This window comes from Bombus impatiens, unplaced genomic scaffold (genome assembly GCF_000188095.3).
Source record: "Bombus impatiens unplaced genomic scaffold, BIMP_2.2 scf_1100, whole genome shotgun sequence".
Lineage (NCBI taxonomy): Eukaryota > Metazoa > Arthropoda > Insecta > Hymenoptera > Apidae > Bombus > Bombus impatiens.
This window is the reverse complement of record NT_177519.1, coordinates 97,851-113,286: the sequence shown is the minus strand read 5'-3', so window position 1 is coordinate 113,286 and position 15,436 is coordinate 97,851. Positions and strand designations below refer to the sequence as shown.

Sequence of the window (15,436 nt, the reverse complement as noted above, 5' to 3'; positions counted from 1 at the left end):
ATATACATTGTCGCCGAGTGCCGCCACATCTTTATCTCTATCGTCAGTCCGTCGGATTTGAAGTATGCCGGTCGTGACATTGGACTCGTCAGAAGGAACTGATCGCCCTTCGATTATTCCTTTGTCTCATTTGGAAGACGACCCCCACTATGGTCGAGTCACGCCACCGCTCGCGCCTATGATCACGTATGCCTCTTCTTGTGTGAAAAACGTAACGATCAAAAATCAACGTTTCTAGAGCTCGCTGCTTGGCGACAACTATGCTCTCGTCGATACATTGTATATGATCCGGCGGGCAGATAAGACGGTCTGCCTGCGACGCTGTAGGACCGCGAGCGACGGCTAGAAAATACAGCCTGTGGTAAGCCTCGTGGCGTAACAAGTCAGATCTCCACTTTTTACAGGAACGATTTGTTAGATTCACGGATAGAAGTTTTCCAAAAATAGATGACAAATGTATGAAATATTTAAGAATAAAGTAGACAGATACTTAATTAAATGAAATATTTATTCAAACATCCGGTGCAAGAGTACATGTTTAATGGCACAACTAAGTAAAAGGACAGCTTCAGTAACGTAAAATTGATTGCCAATCTTTAAATTGTTTGTCATGAATTTTAATTCTTTGAACACTCCCGAATCTCGAATCCTGCAATCCTTCCAATACTCGAAACAATGCTCTAGGGAACAGATAGGTTGAGAATTGCAGACCATTTATATAATAAATTCATTCTTCAAGTAAAAATACTAAAATTACGAAAGCGTTAACAAAGTGGGAATAACAATTAAAAACGGGCGGCCTCGCGCGTAACTGAAACGAAAATGGATAGAAAAGCAAGAGAAATCGGATGAAGCGGTGTAGAATAGAAAAAGATGGAGGGGGCAGGAAGGGGTTAGTCTCGTAGAGAAAGGCACAAGGGGGTTCTTTAGAGGGTGGCAGTGGAACTCTAGTTCGGTTGGCGGTGGAGTTTGAATAATGCAGACTTGCAAGCCTGCTTAAAAGTGATCGGTCGAACCTCACCCTCGTTTCATCCCCTCGCGGCTCCCTTTAGAATCCTACTTCCAGTTCGTCTAAGAGCACGAACTAAGATTGATTTTAGATTGGGTGGGAATTGGGAATAGCTGGCCCGTTACTCTCTGGCAACACGCTTTCCTTTCTCTACCCATCTCTGTCTTTCGATCCCTCTCTCGCAACCCTTCCATCCATGCTTTTATCTTCGTTCTGCTTGATTTTATTAAAGTCCCCGAGTCGACCTCGATATAGGCTTGTATGCATGTAAATTAGCGGAATGCTTTGAAGAGCGGCCGCGAATGCGTGAAGTCATTTCGTCGCGTGGAGATCAGCTCGGAGCAAAGCGGAGTTTAAACGGTCCTCGCTATCGCATTCGGTTCCGCTTGAAATTCACCGGAATTTGAATTACGTCTAACGGCAACATGGCGCGGCGTCTCGGACGAGACTGCTTCGGTCTAACCACCCCGAACCCGCTAAGGGAGTTTTAACGTTACATCGAATCCACGACACGGGGGAATGAAGAATTTAAATTCCAGAATTTCCGAGGATACGTGGACGACACGAAGATTACTTCGCTGAGACACTTTAACCCCTTGTGGTTTTGTCGATCGATTCTTCTCAATTTTAGTTTCCATATATCTACCTACATGTACGTAACTATCCAAATTAAATTTGCTTAAACATTCTGTAAATTAAATTCATCTCTTTAAAATATATTCGTGCCTGCTAATTTTATGGAAATTTGAAAATGGACATTCTATAAGCTTTTACAATTAAAATGGTAGCACAGTCGTCAGAACCTTGGCAAATTTCGCAGGCAATTTTGCTAATTGGAGAATACACAAATATTTTGTTTACTCTTCCGGAGTTATTTCAGTCTCGGAATTCTCAAGCAAACCCGTCGAATACGTACGACTTATGTTTGAAAATACTAATTCGAAATAACCATTTTTTATCGACCCAGATGTATCGTCCAACAGCAACGAAAATTCAATAAACATATCCTAAACTTAGGCTTCATTTGTCGAATTTTTCAGTTGTAACGAAGAGTTTTCAAGTTCCCTCGTATAAACTTTGTAATTATTCTCGTAAATTTCAATTTTATGACTTGAAAATTGAAGGAATAAGAATTTTCGTTATGAAATCGTTATCAGTGAGACACACGAAATAATAGAAACAGAGAGAACCGCCTAACGAGTTCCCTATATAAATAACAACTGCACGTAGAAGCATATTTAACACGCAGAGTAGCGCGCGTTTACGCATGCATATGCAAAATTGTCGAACGACAGGCGCAAAACTAAGCGAGCGCGATTGCACGCGACCGCGAAGATTCGTATGCATAAATATTCGCGGAATCGCGACAAACAGACTCGAAACTGTGACCACATCCCCTACACAGGCGCAATATGCAAAGAAGACCAATATTTGCGCTTACTCGAAGTAACCACACTTCCAGCTTCAGAAAATTGCCCATTAATCGTTGAATTAACGCAGTCGTTACCACTAATTCATCGTCAGACATTTTCATTGAAATCGTCTGAAACTTAGCCAACAACTTAAACACACGTGTTTATAGAAGTAAATATCAAACGAATGTATTAACGATGAGGATCAGAGGGGAAAGTTAAATTTCAATTAGCAAATGGTATTATGATATTATGGAAGTTGAAGTAGTTTGAAATGCGGGAATAAGGGACGTTCTCTTTATTTATGCTAATGTTTCTTACTCGGAACTAACAAGCGGAAGTACAATTATGAATTTAGAAACATCGAAATGTTGTATTTGTGAGAAGAATCGCGAATTTTCACAAAGTAATTTCACAAAGTAGTTTCACAAAGCTGGTTAAGAACTTGCTTTGTACACAACATTACTATAAGCGGTTCTATTTCGTAATGAAATAGAATTTTCGATGAAAATGTTCTTTATCAATATTATAATTTCACAAGGAAAGTATTCCGACGAAGGAGTTGAAACGATAAACGATGTATGTGTCAGAAGTGAAAATTTCCAGTAGAAATAAAAAACGCATTTCTCTAATCCAACACAATCCAAAAGGTAAAATAAATTATCTTAGCGCACGACTTTCTGCCATATTTCTATTACATAGTGTCGACGATAAATATTCGACGACACACATTCATATTTAGTGTAAATTGAATGGTTTTTATTTCTTTTATTTTCTAGTTATTCCATTTGCATCATATGTGCCCTATAACGTAAAATACCGAACAAAATAACGTTTGTTAGAGTCTTCCAATAAATGTAACCAACGGATATCCTTATATTTCTATGTGTCTGACAGTGTGTATCCCTTTTTACTGAACAAATATCGTTTCTTTATATTTCTCTCTACCAACATCGTTCGATTGTTTCAACTTCTCAATTTCGAAAGCAGACATCTCTGGTTAAATCAACGCAGAAAAAAGCAATGGCGCTTATCGTGGCTCGCCTATAAAGAATCTAGGAAAATCAGTTGACATTTACTGCGAGCCGGGCTTTCGTCGCCGTTAAATCTTCCGAGCGACGATCGAATCGTTCGATTTATGGGATCGAACGGGACTGGACCACGGGGCCCAGGGTGCAAAAGCGATTCTTATCTGACACGCACGCGTCGCTATCGCCTCCAGCTGTGAATCTCGTCGCAAATTGGCAACGAAAGAGGAGTGTTGAGTGGCAGACAGAGACGGATACAGGGTCGTACAACCGGATACCAACGGGAGAAACCGGAAAGGGTGGAGAGGGGAGGAAGATGGAAATAAACGAGCAGAGAGGACAAGCCAATAGGCCGATAGGCGATCTCTCATTCCGCAATGCGGGCTTTCGCACCGCCCTATACATATATGTGCCGCACCATGCTAGCCACTTTCCTTCCCGCCATTGCACTCGCTTCCTATACCCCGTAGGACCGATGATCGGCCAGACAAATCTCACCGAAACGATCCAACTCCTGGACATTCGCCATGGATCTCTTCGGTCGAGAAACTCTACAACGTTCTTCTGGGAACCGGTACAATTCGAGAGGAAATCGACTCGTTGGTAGCTTCTTCGCACGAAGAGTCAATAAACATAATAGGATATAGCGATTATAAGTTATTTGTGAGTCGATTGAAAATCTAGAAGTTGCCTTTTGGTCTCACAATGGTAGGTCATTGGAAGATTTCCGTTGTCGTTGATTCATTAGAAATTGTTACATCTTACCGTTTATTCATTTGGTTATTTCAATGGTATGTTTATTCATTTAGAGATCGATATAATGAAACATAGTATTCCAACGATTGAAAATGTAGAAGTATTATTCTGATTTTCGAAAGCTAAAAGTAATATTTCTTGTAGATGATCCATTAAAATGGGCAATTGTTTATTTATTAATACTAGCCTTGGAAAAGCTCAATGGGTATATTTGGATCTAGCAAAGGTATAAAAGCGCAAAGTTTCGCAATAGGCTGTAAACGCTTGCTCGGACAAGTAAGAATACGCTCTTCACGATCAATGCACCGTGTAATAGCGAGGACAAGGATTAACGCATGCTGATTTACCGACGACAGTAACCTAGTAGACAATAATTGCTGTATTTAGGTAGCAAATAGGACGTTAGTAACTCATCTTTGGCTCATTCATCTTCAATAACCGTGAATTGCGCTCGATTGCTCAAAGGGGAGAAATTCCTACCTAAGATACCAGATTAGATTCACATTGCACGAATTAAATTACTTTGAAAAAGGAAGAAAAAATTCATATTTCCAAGCTACAACTCCCTAACAACAGACAGAACATCAAAATTCATCCGTTAAATATATATCGTTATCATCCTAAATTACTCTTCAAACTGTTCAAATGGTACAAGTTCTGTTAAAAAAAAAAAAAAAAAGAAAAATAAAAGAATAAAAAAGGAAGGTAGGTAGAAGAAACGTACGAAAGTACGGGGAAAAGGGAAAACGCATAAAAAATGAGACGGGAGACCGCCACTTCTTTAATCAACGATTCAAACAGCGAACAAGCCCGCGAACTTTTAACAAATGAGCGCGCCCTGGAGCTTGTTCCACGCTTTTTTAATGAACCAACTCCGCGAATGTTAACGCGCCACGTACCCGCGACTGCTGTCACCGCGTCGCCTCGTTGCACCCGTACAAACTTTGCGTCCTCTCGCGAAATAACGCGGCACCGACCAACCCGAGAGGGAAGATAAACGAGGCGACCGTTTTCGAGAGCCGGCGTATCGTCCTGTTGCGACGTCCAGATCGATGCTTCAATTATTTTCTACGAAAAGCGATCTCGTGTCGCGAAAATTCGACGATGAAGCAAACGAGAACGAAACAAAAAAAAGCGAAAATACCGTTAAAAAATATCCGCCGTATTTTTTCCGAGATATTCCACGTTTCTCGTCAATTGCGCGCGTGTCCTTCGGAGATAAATCGAGATGGGATTGCTTCCACGCTTGTTTCTTTCGCTATAATTGACACGGTTATGCCGTGAGCAAATAAAGAGCATTTTGAAGAGAATAAAGAGCATTTTTCATGTAAAGAGTCGTCGGAATTCCTCCTTTTTAATGTTTTTACTCCAAATGATATCCGAGGAAAAATATTGTCAACTTTAGAGGAATTGCAAATACCTAGATCACTGTCAAAGTGATTAAACAGTAAATGAATATAGTTGAAGCCTGTAGGCAAGAAAGAATCCAACGTGGATGTTTCGAGTATTATTATAAATAAGCGTGAAAAAAGATGATTTCATCCTTGTGTTATCTAGTTTATTTATGATCAACAAATTGATTGCGTATAATTAGTTATACAAAGGAATCATAAAATAGAGTAGGAAACAGTGACTCGACTAGCAGAAAAATAAAGAGAACGTGAACCAAGCTCAGCCACTCAAATTTGCGCCATTATAATTTACTCGAGCGTGAAATTATCGCCCATTACACTTGATCGCCGTATTCGCGTCAGGATTAAACGTGTCGGGAAACAGGCAATGTAATCAACCTACATATACTAGCAAACAAAAGAAACAAAATGATATAATAAAGATAAACACAGAGGAAGAGAGTAACAGACTCTCTAAAAATAAATTGCAATAAATTTCAGCGTTTGACGTTACACGGGGGAATCTATATATAATACTTTCAGCCCCTCCATTACTTTTGTTCTCCCGTCTATCACTCTTTTAACTTTCTTTTTCCATAACTTCCCTTTCTCGTTGAATTATTTTTTATAGAGTTTCAGCTCTTCGATCTTTCCCTTATTCTCTTTCATCCCTCTGTTCTCTATTCCTCTTTTTCTTCACGATGTCCTCCTTTTCGTTGATCCACTGTTCCCCGCTCGCGCTCAGGGCGGTAGTCGGATAAAAAGGATTAATTGTCGGTCCCTTACTGCTCTTTCTCTCGGTCGAAAGCCGATACAACAGCTCATTATCGGGTAGCTCAGCTAAAGAGAGCGAACGATCGAGGGAAAATCATCGGCAAGATATTCTATATTTTATTCGAGCAACGTTCGTGCCTCGAACCACGAAAATTTTAATAATTGTGTCCGTGATACGCTACAATGCGGTTGATTAACCACAGATTTCTTCGATCGAGATCGATTAATATAATATAATTCAACGGGATAGTACGCATAATCCTGTTCGATAATTGTAATCGCGATAACCTGAATAATAACTGTGACAGGTGAAGGTTATCGGCACAATATTTGATATCATCTACGATATCTCTACTCTCGAATTGATACCCCACGGTTACGTTAATAATCTTCTTTATCAAATTTAGTACGGAAAATTGTAATAGAGTTTTTATTTGTTTCTTTGTAATCGTGTAGATATCTGAGGGCCGTGTATATGGTTTCGAATTTCTTGTTGGAAATAGGGCGAGAGAGGGGGGGGGGAGGTAGAAATTACAGGACGATACGATGTACAGGAGGTGCACAAGCATTCCTCAAAAATTGAAAACCGTCCGCCCCGAAACAATTGAGGGCAATAACTAAACGAACTTCGTTACGAAAGGAAAAGGATGAACGGGCTCGTATTTGTTAAGCCCTCCGCGATCGAGAAACGTGACACGCGTATGTTCTACTTCGAAATGGGAAACAAGTGGAAAAGCTAACAATACGTTCCACAGAATTTCTATGTAACGCAACATAAAGCGGACGATGACACGGCTCGCTACGATATTGAATCACCGATATTTTTCCCAACGATTCTTTCAATCTCAATATGAAAAAATTGCGACTTTGCGCAAAGTTGATTATTTTTAGAAAAAAAAAGAATCGAATCAGGTGTCGTTTAACACGTTAGAATGCTTCACCGACCTTCCCGATTTATTTTCTGCAGATTCTGAAGCGATGATCGCAGCAACTGCTCGCCATCGCGAAATATCCAGCCTGGAATTCAGCTCGACGAGCCTCGAGCCGACTGGTAAAAGTGAATTTTCGAAATCCGCTCGGTTCGGCTACGAACGTGCCGAGCATTACGATATACAAGCGCCGAAATTTTTATCACGTCTCACGGTGAACTTATTGCTCCAAGAGGGATATCGATGTGCAAGCCAGCTCCTGTCCGCCTCGCAGACGAGATTTTTCTGTTTCCACGCTGTAGAGAAACGCTAAATACTTTGATATATCGCCGTTCTTACGGTGCCACTTTTATCGGCAAGCATTGCTCTATACGCGATTCTCGACACACATTCTCCAATTCTTGATACGACGAATCGGATGTACGCCATTTTTTGCGCTATGTTTTCTTTGAACGAGGTAAATCTAGAAGGAAGTTTATTAACACTACAAAGATCTCGGATCATCTACGTTACTGGTCTTATTATTACGATAAAATATATTTCTAGAAATCCTATACACATATTGTTACGTGAAAATGAATTTTAGGATTCGATATTGTACGACCTGTACAATATTGTTCGTCTATGGTTCTCCCTAATTTTGAAAATGTTAAGATAAATGGAGGTTCATTTACGTATTATATGTTACGTGTTTGTTGCAAATATCTTGCTTATGTAACGATATATAATATGTACTTGTTTTGCATTTTAATACATTATGCCTTCTTTAGGAGTTTTGTCAGTAATTCGTTAAAAAATATAGTAATTGGGGAATGGAAAGGGTCAAAAGGGACAATCGTAAAATCTTCTTAAAATGGAAATTATTTTATTCATGTAACCTCATAAAACATTTGATTATCGATATTTTAAAATCCTATCGTATTCACGATTTCAGTGTCTCTAATTTAAGACTCTACAAAAACCTTTCATCCGTCATGTCATCCACGTACGATTCATCCTGTCCCACACGAGCTAAAAGCAGCAATTTCTTGGATTAAACATAGCCTTCGTGCTTGACTGGAATAAAATTCATACTTCGAAAGGTTTTTGTTCGTAAATCTCGAGCATAGACAAGAAATATTTGACAAACGGGAGCAGCTGGCGGAATGGGGGGATTTGTCGTTGTACGGATTAATTGTCCAACAATTTCATGAGGGCTGATTTAATTACCTATCGAATATTGCTGTGCATCGAGCGGTATTTTAACGAATTCATTCGCTCGCGACGGATCCTCCAATTTCGTTAAAAGTAACGCATGGGCGCGAGAAACGGGACAGTTTTAGAAAATACAGCCTCCGATTAATTCGCTACGCCGAATAATTGGACGTCGAATTTTTCTCGTGATAAATGATAAATGATAAATGATAAACATGCGTGCACGCGTGCCCATCCGTTTTATCGAATGTATTCCGCGGAAATGGGCGTTTCATTTGTACAATTTAGTCCCAAATTTAACAAATTGCTTCGCGAAGGAAACAAATACTGACAAATTGTTTTCTATTTTCAGAGCGTCGTGTGGGGCGAATGGTCACCTTGGTCCAAATGGTCCAGCTGTACAAAGTAAGCATTTTACGCTTTAGATTTGACTGGATATATTAATTGATTGATACGATAGGATACACTTTCGTTCGTAATTATTTGTACACTCATTCTTTATAGCTGAGTTTTGCAGACATTTAAACATTTGTTATAAAATATAATTTCATTAAAAAGTTGCGAATAAATGACAGTTCATTTTTGGAAATCAACAATAATAAAGAAATCTATAATTTGTAATTATCAAGCCTTGTAGAACTATTGTATTTTGTTATCTGAGAGATTAATTGTAAGCAAGTACACAGGTCAACGTACTTCTAAACTGATAGAAACATTTCCGGCGCTAATACAAGTCAATACAAGTTACATGTAGTAAATAGGCAAACATATCGTCGTCGAGTCTTTTTAATAGATAAAAAGCTACCAATTATTAACTTGTTATTAATCTCGACGTTTTGGTAAAATTCGCATAATATTACTACAAATTGATCAAAATATTCGGATTCTTCTGAACGATAATGTAAACGATATTAGAAAATACGCAAAATATTTTACACAACTGTCGGGAATTTTATTACGGTTCACTGTAGGCAAAACAGATTTGATTCATCTCGCAGAAATCCTCGTCTCTGACGACAATCACTTCTGACCCTACAGCTTATTCATTAATAACGGATTGTGAAATTATTCTGAGTGACGTAAGAAACGATAAATCATGATTTCCCTATCACGACTACCGTTCGATTATACTTTCTTGCAAATCACTCTCTTATCTGCGTTATATCGCATTTACATTGATTTTTAACCGTCATAGCTTTATCACATGTTTATTATACTAAATGAAAAGCCAAATCACGTTTTTGCGTCATTTTTGTAACTCTTTCCATCGCTTCCTATAACGTAAACCAGTAATAAATGTTAGAAGGTTATCACGAGACTGCGGATGTCTATGCATTTATAAGAAATTAACTTAGCAAACATCCTCCATTTTGTAACAAAAATGTAAGATTGACGTTGTTCGGTATCATAAAGCGGGTGTTCTATCGCAAGATAGAACCGATCGAAGGGCTAAGTATCGCGTCGCGGCGCCATTACGTCGCTGGAATGTTAAACGTTTCAGAACTCATTTCGACAACGGTAGAGTTCCGGTGGCGGACGTCGGAACGGCTAGCTCGTTTTTCAGCCGACCAGAAACGGCCCAGACTGCGCCAGCAAATAATTTATGACGCTTACGACTGGTGAACTGCATTCGCCCTCCTGGAGAAGCTTATTGTATGATGTACGGTGCCGTACATTCGACGCGGCCAGCCACGGCCCTCTAAATCTTTGTTCGCGTTCCCCGATACATTTATTAAAATTTTTTCCCTTCATCAACGCATTACCATCTGATTTGTACCACTCTCTTTTGCCAAATCCACGACGTATAGTGTATATCGCAGAAGTTTAGTATTTAGTACCTCTCCCAATTGTCGATAGTGGATAAATTGATATTTTCTTATAATGTAAATTTTCATTATTCCGATACATTCTTCAAAATTTTTGGGAAAAAATATCAATCGTCCGAAATTGGGAATTGAAGGTGCGAATATGTTTCATGTCTTAAACTTTTCTCATTTTTAGTTACCATAGATTGTGATTGCCACTTTTGTATACATAGATTATTGTGTACTTTTAATTATTGTTGTTAGTTCTGTGCTAGATTATTCTCCACTTTTAGATGTCATTGCTACCATTTTCTTACATTTCTCCCTATTACCGATCTTCAAAATTCTGTAAGTAATATGTATGTATATTAAGGGTGAATGCATTTACAAAATTTCACAAAAGTAATATTTTTCAGGACAGATATATTACATCAATAAAGATTCTTTAACCCCTTAACCTACAATTACGGGCATAGCCCGTAGTACGATGATTTGGAATTCTACAATAAATTTTATTATCGGAATATCAAATTGTTTGAACAAAATTGTGAATAGTTTTGCTTGTCTACTAGTAAAAGTAGAATTAGCTTGTCTAAGATATTTCATTAATTCGACAAATTTATTTATGAAAGATTTTATGAAGCAACCGTCTCTCTCCGTTAATTAGTAAGTAAATAAGGGATGAAAAATTAAGAAACAGAGGGAACGTTTGGAAAACGGGATACTTGTAGAAGTAGTTGCCCGAAACGTTTCGTTGTCGCGAAATTAAAGATCCTTTATTCGTTTAATTGACGTCGTCGTTTATGCGTATACTCTGTTATACATATACCGTTCATTCATCTTTTAAATCACAGCTACGTTTGAAACAAATTTTAAGTAATGACGTCAGAATTGCGAACTACCGACCCGTGTGTACCGCAAGCACAAGTGCTACTTAAATTCTCGAAACGAGTAATTCATGATCAAAGAAACCGTATGATTTTTCCAGGTGCTTTGAATTTTCCGCTTACGTGTCCTAATTCCGGCCAGTTCTCTCGTAACTGTCGAGATACGCGAAGTAAAAGAAACGAAATAATAATAATAATAATAATAATAATATATATAATATAAATATACATGGACAACGTATGTATATTTCACGTTCAATACATTTTTCTTTAAATTAGAATATAATATTGTTACATCTTAATAGCAATAGTACAATTATACTTTGTATCATTAGCAAATCTTCGCGACAACGAGGAATACAGAATACAGGGTTTCTGAATTCTTTGCTTGTTTACATAAAATGATATTTTTGCGACGAAAAGAACCAGCGTCGAAAATTACACCTATGCTCCTTGTTAGTCTCTTCGTACGTTGTTTTTTTAATCATGCCCGTCCTACTTCGCAGGAGCTGCGGCGGTGGGATTTCACGACAGCAGAGGCGCTGTAGGAGGAAACCGTGCAAAGGCAGGTCGTGGAGCACGAAATACAAGATCTGCAACCCTGAGGTGAGTCATTCAACGAAAGCATCTTTTTCATTACTTTTCTAAACGGGAACACTTACATTTGTCACAAATTTTCATCATCTATAAACGATTGTCTTTCCATTTCGCGATTTCTTCGTCTTTGTTTCAAAATCGCCACTAACGAACAAACACCGATGAAAAATTAAATACCAGATAAATCACGAATAGAAAAACCACCTCGTAAAATTATCGCATCTAACAGATGAAAAAGGGAGAATATTGTAAATGTAAAAACTCTTCGTCGCCTCTAAACAATTCCCTTATCAATTCAAAATTTCTTCGTGCAATTTTCTCCAACGAAAAAACAAAAATCGATCAAAAGTTAAACCACGAACCAAAAGGAAAGAATAATCACATAAAATAGTATCGTAGATTCAATTATTTCACAACCGATATAATTCTATTCTATCAGCAAATACTTCTCTTAATAATATTCCAAACGAGAAATGTTTACAACCATGAAGAATTCTTATCATCTGTAGACAATTTGTCTAATCACGTGACAATTTCTTTACACCCGAGGAAGGAAAATTCGATCAGAAATTAAACCACGAAACAAACCGATATCTATTGGAAGAACAACCACGTAAAGCAGTTGCACCAAACAGATAGCAGTATCCGTCGAACATTCAGTGTACTAGCCTAAATTCAATTATTCCCGAAAGCGGCTGTCTTATCAATATAATTCTATTCAAGCGACTTGCCGCCGTAAGACTGTAAGACAGAGAGTGTAACGTATAGGAAACAGGCAAGGTGAGATAGAAGCTCCGAGCCGTGGAACTGGTTGCACCGTGTTTCCTCTCTGTCCTTTATCGCGAATGAAGCGCAAGGCGAGGAGTAAGTTGTCACACGAGTAGAAACGGGACAAACGAGAACGACCGAGTGACTCTCTCGTCTCTCTGTCTGCTGTTCGAGCCCCGGTAACACGTACATCCACGTGATTATAACGGCACCAGGGCTCCGGGTCTGAGTAACTGGAGGAAATTTGCGGTTCGCGCAAACAACGAAACGAAGTTAACTCCGTCGTTTAACTGGCAACTTTTGAAGCTGCCTCGCAGTATTCCACCGCGATACGCCGTCCTCGATTCCCTCTCGCTCTCTTATACCGCCCACCAACCCTTCGCCACGGTTCCGTTTATGTAGGCGCTGGGAAACGGGATTTGCTTCGCCAACCGTGTCTTGCTTAACCCTTTTCACAAACTTTTCCCCAAACCATCGTCAATTTAACGATTACAAGTGGATTTTATTTTGTCCGTGAATTATATCCTCCATGGTTAACGATAGACGTATATAGAGTGCTCCGGGCATTGTCACATATATAGTCGAATCGAAAAAGGTTTTGCGCATCCTATAAGTAGGGAAATTTTATTCGAATAAGTAAGTGTTTAAAAATTCGTAGTCCTATTTGGCTACAGAATTCGTAGTATCAACTTGGTTGCACATTACCTCTGAACAATTACAAAAATGTCTATTCCAACTATATCGTATGTATAATCATACCGTATCTTCTATTTTTCATTGCTGTTTTAAACTTTTGTTTTCATAATTCAGACATTAGAAATATTCTTCTAAAATTTCAAGTATTTTATAACAGAGAAAAGGGTAAACTGAGCAGATAAAGTTGATAGAATCATTGTAAATGTTTTGTTAAGAAAACTGATTAGCATCGAATCAGGCCAGTGACACCAATTGTGATTCCTTTTGATCGAAGACAGGTTGGATAAAGTTTCATTTTTACTTTGTCCACAGCTTCGATTCTTCAATAGCGGTTCTTCAATAGATCATTAAATACAAATTACGTATAACGTTTCGGTACAACATTACGGTAATCTTCGTTTAACTAGCTGATAAACGAATTTAGCATTAAACAAAACCGAAAAAGAGTATTACTTCCTGAAAATATCAATGCAAAACGGGACAAAAGGAGAATATCTTTCTTCTCGTTGCAAAAATCGGCGAACAAAAGAAATCTTCCGAACGAGACACATCTTGACAATCAATAGCGGCACTCTCGATCTGCACGATAAACAATTTCCACCGGTGTCACAAACACGCGTGTATACCACGTATACTCGCACGCACACACGTCATCCGTGAAAGCTCAAAACGGTCAACCCATCATCGTCAAGCGAACAGACAAGCGGTTTATACGTCAAAGAACGGCTCAGGCCGCGACTCCGTAATTAATTGTTCGTCCCGTTATTACAGCCTTATGCCAACAGGGCTCGGTCAGAAATTACGCGAATTATCAATTCAAATTCGACGCGTGACGGTCAGCTGCGGCTGTCACGTATGACCGTGCCCCGAGCCTGCAAGTGCATCGAATACGTGCTGCGCTTTGCAGCACCCGGCCATACCCCGGGGGATGCACGGATGCAGCTGACCCGACCCACATTCCGAATCTGGGCCGAGTTTCGACCCCGTCCACGGACACACGTGGCCGTCCTTCCCATTGATATCTGCCAACTCGATATTCCGTCGAATTTACCCGGGCCATTTTTCCTTTCTTCCCTTCCTTTCTATCCTCTTCTATTCTATCCTTTTCTCTTTTTTTATCTGTCTCTTTTCTTCGACATATGCCGAAGGGTTGCGTATTGTCTTGGTCTCGCGTGTATCCATCCTGCCACTTTGTGTGTGTCCACGTCGGGCAACACGATTCCCCGAAGAAAAAAAAATGAGAGAATAGGAAAAACAACGGAGTGAAAGAGAACGGAAGGGTGGGTGACGAACGAACCGCAGAAAAGTAGCGCCGTTGCGGATCGTAAATTCAAGGCTGAAAATCGATGTCCTCCACCCTCCTGCTGCCCCTTTGTGGAACTTGTAAACGTATACGGTTCTTGTCCCGGCGATATTTTCCCTTTTAACGTAACCTCCCCTGTTAGTCCTGCCCTGCAATGTTCGATACTTCTGATTAATTTAATGTTTGATTTTATGTCTCTCTTTTTTTCATTTTTTCATTTTTTTTTTATTTGCTGATTCTATTTTATGAAGAAGGAGAATCGTTGGGGACGGTGTTCTTGGCCGGTGGAAACTGCGGTCTCGTTCACCGCAAAAGTGTTTCGGTAAAACGTGAATTGGTAGTTTGTACCGAGAACTTGTTAATCTGTTGGGGGTTGATTGTTTAAGAATAAATACGGCACGAGGATGGAATTTCTTATTGGAGAACGAAAGAAGAAATTGCCGTTCATTATTGGCGAATCGATGGTTCGGTTATTTGTATTTCATTGCGGAATTTCTTCCCGCGGGTCGATGAGCTTTATGAATATTGCAGAACAAAACAAAGCACTCCTGCCTGTGGAGTATTGCGCAATGGTAATTACCACAGTTGATGGGTAATCGGTCATTTCCGATGCGCATCACGACTCGATATTCCTTCCTTCGAATATCTGTGTATTCGCCGTGGCAATTTACTTTTCAGCCTGAAGTATCTTTAAGCAGTAAAAATTCACCACTCCACGATATTGCCTCGTTCGTTACGAAAGGGGTGAAATAATTATTCGCTAGTCTGAAGAATATCTCGAGCCATTACCAGTTACAATTGAATACAATTGAAAAAAAAGAAAGAAAGAATGTATAACGCCCCATTTGTGAGATAATTCAATTAATATCTAGGAGGCTCAAGATTCT

The 15,436-nt window shown here is 39.2% G+C and overlaps 1 protein-coding gene across 1 annotated transcript in view; it reads left to right on the top strand.

Moving 5' to 3' along the window:
* Window positions 1–15,436, top strand: part of LOC100745833 (protein madd-4) — a 109,407-nt gene that overhangs the window by 21,273 nt on the left and 72,698 nt on the right. Inside the window, exons 2-3 of the mRNA XM_012391667.3 lie at window positions 8,846–8,898; window positions 11,692–11,791. The gene's annotated coding sequence lies outside the window, so the exon portion shown is untranslated. The remainder of the gene's footprint in view (window positions 1–8,845; window positions 8,899–11,691; window positions 11,792–15,436) is intronic.